Source organism: Pleurodeles waltl, chromosome 12 (genome assembly GCF_031143425.1).
Source record: "Pleurodeles waltl isolate 20211129_DDA chromosome 12, aPleWal1.hap1.20221129, whole genome shotgun sequence".
NCBI lineage: Eukaryota > Metazoa > Chordata > Amphibia > Caudata > Salamandridae > Pleurodeles > Pleurodeles waltl.
The window spans coordinates 230,488,726-230,502,898 of record NC_090451.1 but is presented as its reverse complement, the minus strand read 5'-3'; positions in this window follow the sequence as shown (position 1 = coordinate 230,502,898).

Here is a 14,173-nt window from a genome sequence, read left to right as displayed (position 1 = left end):
TCACCCTCACTCCATCACTCCACTCCATCCCATACACTGCACCTACATATTCGACTAGCCCCAATGCCAAGCCCTGCATGCCATACCAATGCATGGACAGCCCTCCCAGCTCTGCACTCCATCCCACACACTGCACCTACACATATGATCAACCCCAATGCCAAGCCCTGCATGCCATTCCAACGCATGGACATCCCTTGCATCCCTGCGTGGACACCCATCACCAAAGCATGCACTGCATGGAGAACTAACAAGCACACAATCCATCACCATACACAAACAAAGGTGGCAGGGCAACAGCAACAATAGAGGGGAAGCAAGGATTGTATACTGTGTCACAGACATGAAGTATAATTCATCACTCACATCCCCACAGGTGCCCCAACCAATCTCAGCGGCGAAGAGGTGCCCCAACAGAAGGCGCCCGTAGTGATGACAGTAACTCTGGATTTCAGGATCTGGAAGAACTATCATGCCCATCAGGGACCACTGGTCAGTCGGCCACCCCAGCCCACTCACAGTCCACCACAGACCCTCCCCCATCAGTATCCAACACCACAGCACCCACCCAACGTCCCCACACCTCTGTCCCCAGGACACATCAATCAGAAGTGTGCCCACCTGTACAGGGAGCCCAGTCCACACCTCACACCCAAGACAATCAAGGACCTGGGGTCAGTGGCAGTGGGCATACTGTTAAGGAGACAGAGGCACAGGGGCACTGGGAGGACCGCTGTGCGCCAGGGGGAGGACAGGCCGAGGGAACTGACACTCCAGGAGGCACTCACCAGTGTCCTGGGGGCTTACCAACAATCCCAGAACAAGATGGGCCAGATCCTAACAAACATGCAGGAGAACAAGCGGCTGCAGGAGGTACACCATTAGGAGATCAGGGAGGATTTTCAGGCCTTCAACACCACCCTGGTCTCCATAGCAGGGGTGCTGGCAGATATGGTCAACATCATGAGGAAATGGACAGCACACCAGCGGGCCCCTACAACTAGCCAGTCTACTAACCAGCCCATCACTCTTGCTGCAGCTAGTAGCAGGAGACCCTACCACAGGACCCACAGGCCACCAGTAACCCTCCTTCTGCAGAAGGTGAACCACCCCGCAAACGTTCCCTGCGACACAGATAGAAATGAGAAACAATTGCCAAGAACAAGACTACTGCAAGGAAATGAGACCCTCCTGAATGTCCCCCTTGTGTCACACCTTGTCCACTCTGAACTGCCTTTGCTCCCCTTTCTATGGCCTCTTGGACACTGGACCTGTGCTACAAACAGACTTGAACAAAACCCTGGACCTTCCTCAACCATCACCCTATTCCACTGAACTTTTCCGTCAATTATTTGCACTACAATAAACACCCTTGAACACGACGAAGTGAAGGTGTTTTATGTGATGAAAATGTGCATATATGGAAACAGTTACATCATGTGCAAATGATCTGAACACTGTGATAGCATACTTTTTAAGACCTGTATCTGTCTGTAGTCCTCACATCAGTACACTGTTGTCATATCACCAACATCTGCAAAATGAGAAGCCATAGGTGACAGTAAGTAGAGATGTAAAGGAAGTGAATGCCATCCTGTTACAGCCACACAGAACACATCAATAATCAGAGGAATGGTCAGTTCCACTATCTCACCTGTGTGTCATTGGAAGTTTTGATGAATAACTGATGTTCTGTTGTCTACATCCTCATTCTCTGCCTCCTCATCCTCACTGTCATCGGGGTCCACTGCTGCCACAGGGGCATTTCCAGTCTCCTCCTCCTGCAGATAAGGCACATGTCGTCTGAGGGCCAGGTTGTGCAAAATGCCACTACTATCTGGCAAACCTTCTCGGGTGAGTAGCACAGGGATCCACTGGTTAGATGGAGGCATCTGAACCTGCCCTTCAGGAGGCCGAAGATCCCCTCAATGATTCTCCTGGTTCGCCCATGTGCATCACTATAATGATTCTCAGTCCCTGTCCTGGCAATTCCTCACAGGGGTCAGGAGCCACAATAGGTTTGGGTAGCCAGAGTCACCTGCAAGTATTGAGGGACAAACATTAGCCTTACACAATGGTATGGGGTCAAACCCAGAAGGCATACACTGACATACATTGGGTGGGGACTCAGCCTCACCGATTAGCCACACCCTGTGCCTCTATAGTTGTGCCATCACATGTGGAATGATGCTATTCCTCAGGACGAAGGCGTCATGCACCGACCCAGGACACCTGTCAGTGACGTAGGAGATGTACTGGTCTGCCAGGCACACCATTTGCACACTGAGTGAGTGGAAACTCTTCCGATTCCTGAAGACCTGTTCATTCTGGCAAGAGGGGTGGGGGAAACAAACGTAACATGTCTATCGTCAATTGCCCCAATAATGTTGGGTATATGTCCCACTGCATAGACTCCTGCCTTCCCAGTAGCCAAATCTTCCACTTGGGGGAAGGCGACGTACCTGCACATGTGTTTCACCAGGGCAGACAAAACCGTTGTCAGCAAAATTGAGAACATTGGCAGTGGCATTCCTGCTGCCACGTCCACTGTCACTTGGAATGAACCAATTGCCAGGAAGTGGAGCACTGATAGAACCTGCACTAGAAGGGGGATCCCAGTGGGATGACGGATAGCGGATATCAGATCAGGCTCCAACTGAGCACATAGCTCTGTGATTGTGGCCCTGTCCACTCTATAGGCGAGTATTATATGCCGCTCCTCCAGTGTAGCCAAGTCCACAAGGGGTCTGTACATGGGGGCTTGTCTTGTCCTCCGATTCCTCCGCAGTGGTAGGTATCTAAGGGACACAAGAGTGAGTAGGCTGTCACAATTTAAACAATGGAACCACCACCTCAGTGTACGTAGAGCAGGAACGTGACGGGACATTGATAATGGCAATGTATGTGCAAAAAATGGAAATGACGCAGTTCTCTATTATCTGATTATTGTCCCCCACCATAAAATGTCGACCGCCTGTCCTGTATGTAGGGACATGTGGAAGTGAGGTAACTCCGCCGGCATATTGCTTCATGGCGGAAGGCGGTCTTGCACCCCAGTGCTATTCCTCTTTGGATAACATGTCGGTCTATGGAGTACAATGGTCAATGGGGCTCACTGGCGGTGGTGACGGTGTACACCGCCGCGGACGTGACTGCCGTTTTCTGTCCATAACCTCACTCGATTCCAGACTTTCCACAGGACAACACCTACACTGCGTGTGCTGCTGTGTCTGGATCCTGCCATGGCTCGTGTGACCTGGGAAAGGGCCCTTGCCTTCACCTCGGAGGAGTTGGAGCGTTTGGTAGATGGGGTCCTACCACAGTATGGGCAGCTGTATGGGCCTCCAAACCAACAGGTGAGTACACTTTGGGCACGAGGCATGTGAGAGGGTTGCATGGAAATGTGTGTGCAAAAAATCGTGTCATGGGGGGGTGGGTCGTATGTCTGGTGGTAGTGTACATGGTGGACACTGAGTAATGTGTGCGCCAATGGGGATGGAAGGGGATTTGTGGGCCATGTGTGTGACAGGCCAGATTGTCTGGTTAATGGTGTCCTCAAGTCTGTCTTTCCTCTGCAGGTATGCACCCATCAGAAGAAGGAATTGTGGCGTGCCATCGCCAAGGACGTGCGGACCCTGGTGGTCTACAGCAGGCGGAGCACCGACTGTAGGAAAAGGTGGGAGGACCTAGATGCTGGGCCCGGGAGACTGCGTAGGCCTAGCTGGGGATGGCTTCCCAACGAGGGCGGGGTGGCTGTCGGAACCTGTCCCCCATGATGGCCCGCATACTGGCGGTGGCCTACCCAGAGCTGGATGGGCGCTTGAGGGCGTCACAGCAGCCACAAGGGGGTGAGTACAGTGTGCTTTACAACTATGATTGATAGGTGGCATGGGAACCTGGTGGTGGCTGTCAGTTAGTTGGTGCCCCTCAATGCCATCTCAGAGAACGCAGCGTGATCTAGCTCAAGGGTAATGGGAGTGTTGCTAAATCTGGTAACATGGCTAGGTTGCATACCATGTCAGACAAGGCGTAAGGGGTCTCAGGAGGGGTGCAGTTGGCGGTCTTTGGCTCTCATCTTGCTGTGGTACCTAGCGGATGTAATAACAGTGCAGTGCATGGGACACAATCCTGATCCCTGTGTGTGACGGTAATGTGTATGCCATTGTGGTGTTGTAATTGACCCCGTGCTACCTTTCTCTCTACTCCCCCCTCCTCTTTTTTCTTCTGTCATCCTGTCCATGTGTGCATTAGCATAATCTGGTGGAGGAGCAGAGGCACTGGCGACAGAGGGAGCTGCATCCCACAGGACCCAGGAGGCAGAGTCCACCGACGATGGGGGACAGTGGGATGGAGGGCGAGGGGACCACCACGGCAGAGACAGGAGGTGACAACACTGACTCGGATACCTCCTCCGATGGAAGCTCCCTGGTGGTGGCGGACACCTCTGGGACCACCCCAGCTACAGGTACAGCTGCCACCCCCATACCAGCACCACCCTCCCAGTAGCCCCCCACCAAGTTGCCCGTTCCTGCTCACCCAGGAGGGTGGGCATCTCCTTCACCCCAGGCACCTCAGGCCCTGCCCCAGTGAGCCCTGCTGCCCTGAGTCAGGAGGCTATTGACCTCCTGAGAACCATCTCTGTAGGGCAGTCAACAATTGTGAATGCCATTCAGGGGCTGGCCTCCCAGATGCAGCAATGCAATGCATTCCTGGAGGTCATTAACGTTGTATTGGCAGCACAACATAGATCGTTCCAGGCTCTGGCCTCCTCTCTGATGGCAGCCATTGTCCCTGTTCCTACCGTCCCCCCTCCAACTACCACTTCCCAGTCCCAATCTCCTCAACCCCAACCCATCCCATGCGCACATACAGACAAGCATGCACACAAAACATCACACAACAGTGGCACAGACAAACACAGGCAGCACACTTCAGGCCACAAGCACTCACACAAACAACAGACAGTTGCACACACGACAACATCCACTGCCTCCACTGTCACCCCCTCCTCCTCCTCCCTCACTGTCACATCCGCACTCACACCTGCATGCACTGCATCAAAAGCCACCACCATCATCACTACACCAACAGGCACACACATCTTACTAGCAGACACCTCCACAACATCCATCCACGCGTCCCTTGTGTCCTCTCCCACCCTGTCTGCCCCCACCTCCTAAGAGACAAACGCAGGCACCCAGACACCCAACCAACTCACATCAGCACACTGCCCATGCACCTGCACCCATGTCCAGCAGACATACACCTCCAACAACCACTCCCTCAACCTCCACTCCAATCCCTCCTCCCTCATCCCGCCGCACCGTCCCTAAGAAGTTTTTCCTTGCCCAACTTGACCTCTTCCCTCCCCCTCCACCCCACCGTCCTGTCCTTAACAGCAGGGTCCCAACGACCTAGTCCAGCACCTCAGCCAAACAGTCCACGGGGACAGTGGAGGCACCTCCTAGTTGTGGAGACAAGTGAGGGAAGGATCCCACTCCACCACCCAAGAGAGGGAATGATCCCACTCCACCAGCCAGGAAAGGGAAGGACCCCTCTCAATCAGCCAGGAATGGGAAGGATCCCACTCCACCAACTAAGAGGGGAACGATACGGCCCCCTCCCCCCAACAGCAGTGGTCTAGATGCCCTCACCTCAGGCTGGGACACAGTAGCCCTCACCTCAGGCTGGGACACAGCAGCCCTCCCCTGAGGCTGGGACACAGCAGCCCTCCCCTGAGGCTGGGACACGGCAGCCCTCCCCTGAGGCTGGGACACAGCAGCCCTCACCTGAGGCTGGGACACAGCAGCCCTTACACCTCAGGCTGTGACACAGCAGCCCTTACACCTCAGGCTGGGACACAGCAGCCCTTACACCTCAGGCTGGGACACAACCGCCCTCACCTCAGGCTGGGACACAGCAGCCCTCAGCTGTAGCAGAGGGCATGTAGGCCACCCCCAAGGACTGTTATACAAGGAGCCCCCTCCAGGATCACTGGGCAAGTCCTCCACCTCAGAGACTGTGACCTTGCACTCCCCAGCATAGGAAACTGGGCATGGAGCCCCCTCCAGAACCAGTCGGCAAGTCCCCCAACTCAAAGACTGTGACCTTGCACTCCCCAGGTAATTGTAATGGGCCTGAAGCTCCCTCCAGAACCAGTGGGCAAGTCCCCCAACTCAGCAGAGGTGCTCCCCACCCTCCTCCCCCCTGAGGTGCCTGGCCATTCCCACCATGATGCCCCTGCACAGTGTAATGCGGAATACGTCAGGGAAAGAGTTGGGGCTTGGACTGTGCCCTGTGGCCATGTGAGCCTTTTGTACTTTGGACTGGCCATAGGCCCCTTCTGCACATTGACTCGTGTATCTTGTCACATGGACAATATGGTGGCTGTTTTCATCCAATTACACTTTCTGTTCTGGAATGCTGTAGTCCTCGCATCGTTATAACGTGGGTCTGTGACATTGTTTTTTGTCTGAAGCTGGTTGTGTCTATCACGTGTGTGTGTGAATGGTGTGTGTTGTGCGTGTGTGTGTGTCACTCTCCTTTTCCTTCTTTCCTCCCTCCCTTGTGTGGTTGACGGCTGTACTCACCCTCGTGGTCTTCGTCGGCGTTCCACGTGGAGCATGACGTAGAAGAGCATCAACAAGACTTGAAGTTCCAGTTCCATGGCAGCCTTGTACTTCTCTGTGTCTCTGGGGATGAGTCTTTCATCTTCTGTTTCCGCCAGGCTTTTGATGCCGCTCCGGAAATCCTGGTGGTGTGCTATGTCATATGATGGTGGGCGGTACCTTGTCTTCTGCCTGGCTGTTGATGGCTACCGCCGTAGTCAATGGTGTTTACACCCTGGCAGTTTGTGTGGTACATTGGCTGTCTATGGAAGTTATCACCGCCATGGTCATAATTTGGCGATAATTACCGCCAGCCTGTTGGCGGTGTTACTGCCACTTTATCACTCACCACCTATGTCAAAATGATCACCTTAATGTTTTATAGAAATATTTTTCTTCACTTTAAATCTCTTCCATTAAAAAAAAAAAAAAAAGACTATTTTTCAGTTATAAATATGGCACAGTGTCTACTGGCCATTGAAACCAAAAAGGCATGCAGCCGTTTCTAAATGTGACACTTTGAAATACGGTGGTGACACTATGAAATGAAGGCGGAGGACTGGTTTTCCAACAGAAACCAGCGGCAGGACGATTACCTCCAAGATCTAAATCATACCCTTAATGTTTTATAGAGATATTTTTCCCTGCTCTAAATTAGTGGTTCCCAATCTGTGGTGCTGGCCCCCTGGTCGTCCGTGAAGCCTCCTCAGGGGGTCCGTGGCTGCTTAAAAAATAAATAATAATAGATGATTAAATCCCCAGCTTTCAGTAATGACTCAGTGGGGGGTCCCTGGATTCAATGATGATTCAGTGGGGGGCCCTGGGTTCCAGTAATAAACATGTGGGAGTCCACAAAAGTCAAAAGGTTGATAACCACTGCTCTAAATATGTTCCTTTTAAAAACAATTACTGCATTTTTAAGTTATAAATATGGCACAGTGTCTACTGCCCACTGGAAGCAAAAGGCCTGCAGCCATTTCTAAATGTAACACTTTTAAAAGAGGTAAAATTAAAATTAAGAGTTAACTTAATCATTAAGTTACCTCATTTTAATTTCCTCCCCATTTAAAACCTTTCAGAAACATCATTTTGTTCTCATGCTCCAATATTGAGTTGACAAGGACTTTTATTTAAGAGTAAAATATCTCACTTCTGCACCTCTGTGCTCCAACCTTGGTTATAAACCTGACTGAGCATTACTCATTATCAGGCCCTGCTATCTGCAGCCTGATAATAATGTAAAATGAACACAGCCTTCCCATAACTTTAAGAGGAAAATGTGACGCTGTGCTTATTTAAAAATTAATTCAGGGCTATGACCTAATGTGAAAGTGTCTGGGAGCTACTGGGAGCTCACAATCACCTGGTTGGAGACACCTAGTTTAGTTCATACGCTCTGACATTCAGTGCCCCCGCCAGGTGGTTGCCAACCAGGAAGAAGTCCTGGCACTTCCAGATACGCAAACCTTCCTGGCTCAGAGGCCAGTACACCGCTATGCTTACACACCCCAATACGGCGCTCGGCTTGTTGCAGTACCACATCTCCTTTAATAGATGTCAGGAAGTCTGTCAGAGCCAAGCAAATGCTGTATCACTGCAGAAGGTTGGTGGGGAGCAGGTCCTCCATTAAAGACCAGAGGGCCTCTCATCTCCGCTTCCCCTTAATGACCTACTCCCTAACCCAGCAGTGATGCAACTGTCACCACTGTCAGCTCTGGGTTGGGAATGTGACACCTGGCATAGTTGACAAACAGTATGAATGAAATCAAGAGGTCAAGAAGCGTCAGCTCCACCCTCGTCCGGATCCAGGAGTGAACCCAAAACATCAGGCTCTTAGCCCAAGGCCCTCATTACAACATTGGCAGTAAATGGCGCTTACCGCCGTGCAGAAGACCGCCAGCACACCGCTGCGGTGGCGGAATTCCACTACAGCTATTACGACCCACAGGCTGGAATCTGCCAAAATCCAGACGCACACACCAAAGGTCAGTGATAAACTGGCGATAACAAAACCTCCACCGTCATGCCAACAGGGATACGCCCACACTATCACGACCCACGAATCCACGCAGCGGTCTTTCAACCGCGGTATTCCATTGGCAGTACACACCGCCGCGCTCAAAATACCCACACATGTACAAAACACAACCACATTGGACAATTCGAAATACACACACCTGATACACATACACACACCACTCCCACACACCCAATACAATATTAAACACACACCCACATCACCCACAAACCCCTACGACAAAAATTTAGAAAGAAGCACAGAGAGAGACACCACTATCAACAATACTAGCATCCACAGGCACACACCATCGTCACTCACACAACATCCACGCACCTCAGACAACACACAAACACATCCCCTCACACATCACAACACACACCACCCTACACATCACCCACACATCATGGCACCGTAAAGACACCCCAGGTTCTCTGAGGAGGAGCTCAGGGTCATGGTGGAGGAAATCGTCCGGGCAGAGCCACAGCTATTCAGATCACAGGTGCAGCACACCTCCATAGCTAGTAAGATGGAGCTATGGCGCAGAATCGTAGACAGGGACAGCACCCAAGAACACAGGATGACATCAGGAACAGGTGGACGACCTACGGGGGAAGGTGCATTCCGTGGTCTCAAGACACAAGATTGCAGTTCAGAGGACTGGCGGCGGACCCCCACCTCCTCCCCCACAACTAACAACATGGGAGGAGCAGGTCTTGGCTATACTGCATCCTGAGGGCCTCGCAGTAGTAACAGGAGGAATGGACTCTGGTCAGTCAAATCTTAACTATTACATCCCCCACCCTAACTGCATGCTATCACATACCCCACCCTCACCCCCATCACTCCAACACCTTACATATGCCCCACTATCACAACCCACACATCCCAATACCAAGCCCTGCATGCAACAACAAAGCATGGGCACCCATCACCAAAGCATGGCCACTACAGATACCCACACAGATCCCCAAACCAACTATCACACAAGGTCCTAGACAAGAATGCAAGCACTGGAGTACAGGGTCACCCACCCATTGCACACAATGGCACACACAGATGCAATAATCATGCCTTTCCACCACTGCAGGACCCCTACCCAACGTCACCGGACAGGAGGTTCCAGACATGTCTACTCCACCCACAGAAGAGGCCCACAGTGATGAAAGCAGCTCTGTACAACTGGATCAAGATGAACAGCCCGGCCCATCTGGGACCTCGGGACAGTCGGTTCCCCTCACACTGGCACATGCCACCACAGATCCTCCCCCCTCAGGAAACACCGGCACAGCACCCTCCCAGCGGGCCAATCCCTCTGTCCCCAAGACACGTCAAGCAGCAGTGTGTCCACCACTACAGGGAACCCACGCCAACCCACCTACCCAAGAAAATCAGGGACCTGGGGGCAGTGGCAGTGGGCACACGGTTCAGGGGACTGAGGCACAAGATAACAGGGGAACTAGGAGGACAGCTGTGCGACAGGGGCAGGACAGGTCCAGGGAACCCACTCTCCACGAGGCCCTCTCCAACATCATGGGAGACAATGGCAACGGTACTGGCCAAGTTTCAGGAGACCCAGCGGCTGCAGGAGGAACAGTATCTGGGGATCAGGGAGGAACTTCACTCCATCAACACCACCCTAGTCACCATTGTAGGGGTGCTGAAGGACCTTGTGGACATCAGGAGGGATACTGTGGCACAACAAGGGGCCCCTGACACTAGCCTGGATGATGAACAGCCCACCACCTCCGCTGGCGCTAGTGGACAGGAGGCACCCCCACAGGAACCCGACACCAGCACCCCACCCCCTGCAGATGGAGAACCACCCCGCAAACGGTCCCTGAGATCCAGGACAAAGACAGAGAACAATGCCAAGACCCCCACCAGGAAATGAGACCACCCTGAATGTTATCCTTCTGTCCCACTTCGTCACCCTGTCCATCCATCAACTGCCCTAGCTCAACATCCTATGCCCCTTTGGACAAAGCACCTGTGAAACAAATAGACTGGACTCTGCCATGGACAATCCTCCACCATCACCCCTGTCCATTTTACAACCCCATCCACTAATTTGCACTGAAATAAACACCCTTGAATCACAAAACAATCTGGAGTCAGTCTGTGCTTTCACAAATGTGTATTTGCAATAACTAAGGAAAATAGCAATGTCGCTTGTATTGCCAACATACCTATGTCACACAGCTCTAGCCCATGAGGTAATATAGCAGAGGTCACACAGTGGGACACACATCTGTGAAATGGAAAGGCAAAGTGGCAAGTCAGGGTCCATAAACTGGGTGAAAGTGACAGACTTATGATAGGTCTAACAATTGTATGAGATGTGTGAGGCAGTGACATCTTCTTACCTGTGTCTCACTGGAAGTATTGCTGGATAACGTTGTTTCTGTTGTCGATATCCTCTTCTTCTGCCTCCTCTTCTTCACTGTCCACAGCCTCCACAAGAACTCCTTCTGGATCATCCTGCAGAAAAGGCACCTGTCGTCACAAAGCCAGGTTGTGCAGCATACAGCAGGCCACGATGATCTGGCACACCTTCTTTGGTGAATAATAGAGAGAACCACTTGTCATATGGAGGCACAGGACCCTGGCCTTCAGGAGGCCGAAGGTCCTTTCCATCACTCTCCTAGTTCGCCCATGTGCCTCATTGTAGCGGTCCTCTGCCCTTGTCCTGGGATTTCTCACTGGGGTCAGTAGCCATGACAGGTTGGGGTAACCAGAGTCATCTGAAAATATCGAGGGACAACTGTTAGACACACAGCAACCCCAGACAACTATTCACAGGGTATAGGGTCCTTGTCCTCACCTATTAGCCACACACCGTGCCTCTGGAGTTGCCCCATCACATAAGGGATGCTGCTATTCCTCAAAATGTAAGCGTCATGCACTGAGCCAGGAAACTTGGCATTCACTTGGGAGATGTACTGGTCTGCATCTGCACATTCATTGAATGGTAGCTCTTCCGGTTTCTGTACACCTGTTCACTACTGCGGGGGGTACCAAGGCTGCATGTGTCCCATCATTGGCACCTATGATGTTGGGGATATGTCCCAGGGCATAGAAGTCACCTTTCACCTGAGGGAAAACAATGTAGCTGCGCATGTGTTTCAGCAGGGCAGACAATACTCTGGACAACACGTTTGAGAACATAGGATATCCCTGATGCAATGGCCACTGTAGTTTGAAAAGACCCACTTGCCAGGAAATGGAGTACTGACAGGACCTGCACTAGAGGGGGGATTCCTGTGAGATGGCGGATAGCTGACATCAGGTCTGGCTCCAACTGGTCACACAGTTCATGGATTGTTGCACAATCAAGTCTGTAGGTGACTATTACGTGTCTCTCTTCCATTGTCGACAGGTCCACCAGCGGTCTGTACACCAGAGGATGTCGCCATATCCTCACCTGCCCCAGCGGACGTGCCCTATGGACGAGAACAGCGAGCAGAGAGTCAGCCAACACTGAGGTATTAAAAAAATGTTTGTTGCACACATTTGTCAATCCGCAATGTGCGTGTCACTGTGTGTATGCAAGGCCTAGATAAGTGTGACGCATTTAAAATTAATGCCATGTGGCTCCCTGAAATGGCGGCTGCCTGACCTGTAAGGTGGGACAAGGGGATATGAGGTAACTGCGCTGGCGTTCTACACGATTGCGGTAGGCTGTCGAAGACCGCAGCGCAATCCTGCAGTGGTTAACATTGGACCCTATGGGTCCCAGGAGCCAATGACGATGTACGCCGGCGGTAACTGTACGCACCGCCGCGGACGTGACCGCCATTTTCTGTCTGTTCACTCACTTGATACCTGACCTTCGACAGGAGAGGACCTACACTGCAAGTGCTGCTGTGTCCTCAGTCTGGAAGCGACGATGTCTCATGTGTCTGAGGAAAAGACCCCTGCCTTCACTTCAGAGGAGTTGAAGAAGTTAGTGGTTGGGGTCCTCCCGCAGTACACGCTACTCTACGGTCCTCCAGACAAACAGGTGAGTACAATGTGAGCATGCTGTATGGGCAATGCCTGTTTGGTGGTGTGGATGGAAGATACAGGGGGTACTGAGGCCTGCATGAGCGGACGGTGAGTGTATGTGCGTCAGGGCAAGGGTGGGAACGTGGGTCAATGACTGTGACGGTCCGGACGGTTAAAGAATTTCCTTTTTCCCCTGTACTATTCCTCTAGGTCAGCGCCCACCAGAAGAAGGATATTTGGCGTGCCACGGCCAAGGGCGTCTGGACCCTGGGGGTCCACCACAGACAGAGCACCCACTGCCGTAAAAGATGGGAGGACATTTGCTGCTGGAGCTCCCCCTTGATGTACCGGATCCTGGCAGTGGCCTATCCGGAGTCCTCATCGATTAAAAGAAGGACCAAATAAACATACTGCCCGTCATGCCGAAGAATTTTATACACACTCCTGAGACCTTACTCTGTGTCGTGTGACACCTTATTCTATTTCTATCAATTTTGTAAGCGCCTAAGGCTGTTCGCATTAATTAATGCATAGCAATTTCAACGTGGTACTGGTGAAGGACTTGGCCACGATTTTAGTGCCAGGTATTAATTTTCCATAATCATGTATAACTACAGATTATGACCAAGCTTATTATTATGTTTCTTACAGCCCTGAGGAAGTCAATGAGATTAATTTCTCAGAGACGAAACACGTGTTGGCTGTTGTTGTGATGACCACATATGGAATCTTTCTGATGTGATGAACATGTATGAAAACCTCGCACAAGAATAAAGACACTGAACTTTAACTCTGTTTGGATTATATATTAATTTTCCGAAGACCAAGAACCTAACTGTACAGACTCTTATCTTATTTCATACGAGTGCCCTGGTCTTTTGAATCACACATACCAACATCCACTGCCTCCACTGTGTCCCCCTCCTCCACGTCTCCCTCCTCCCTCCCTGTCTCGTCTCCACTCACACCTGCATGCACTACATCTTCAGCCACTACCTCCATCACCAGCACGCCCATCACCACACACCGCTCACGTGCACTCACCACCCCCACTACCACTCACACATCCCCTGTGTCCTCTACCAGTGTGTCTGTGAGCCCTCCACCCAAAGTACACAAACGCAAACACCCACCCACCCAACAGCCACCCACCTCACAACAGCCTCCAGCCCATGCACCTTCACCTAAAGTCAGCAAACGTACACCTCCTTCAACCACTACCTCTTCCTCCACTCCCAAACCCACTCCATCTACCCGTCCCAGTGTGTCTAAAAAGCTTTTCCTGTCTACTATTGACCTCTTCCCTACACCTCCCCCCCCCCCGTCCGTCCCCTAGGGCCCGCCTTTCCAGGTCCCAACCCAGCACCTCAGCCACCACATCACTGGGTACAGTGGTGCCAGCATCAGGGCTGCCAGTGTTCCACGGAGCAAGGGCAAGGACATTCCGCTACCTCCAAAAGTAAAAATGTTGCCCACATCCCGGAGGGAGAAGGCGAAAACACCTCCCACCAAGGGCTCAGGCAAAACAAAAGTGGATAGTGGAAAGACAGCTGCGCCACCA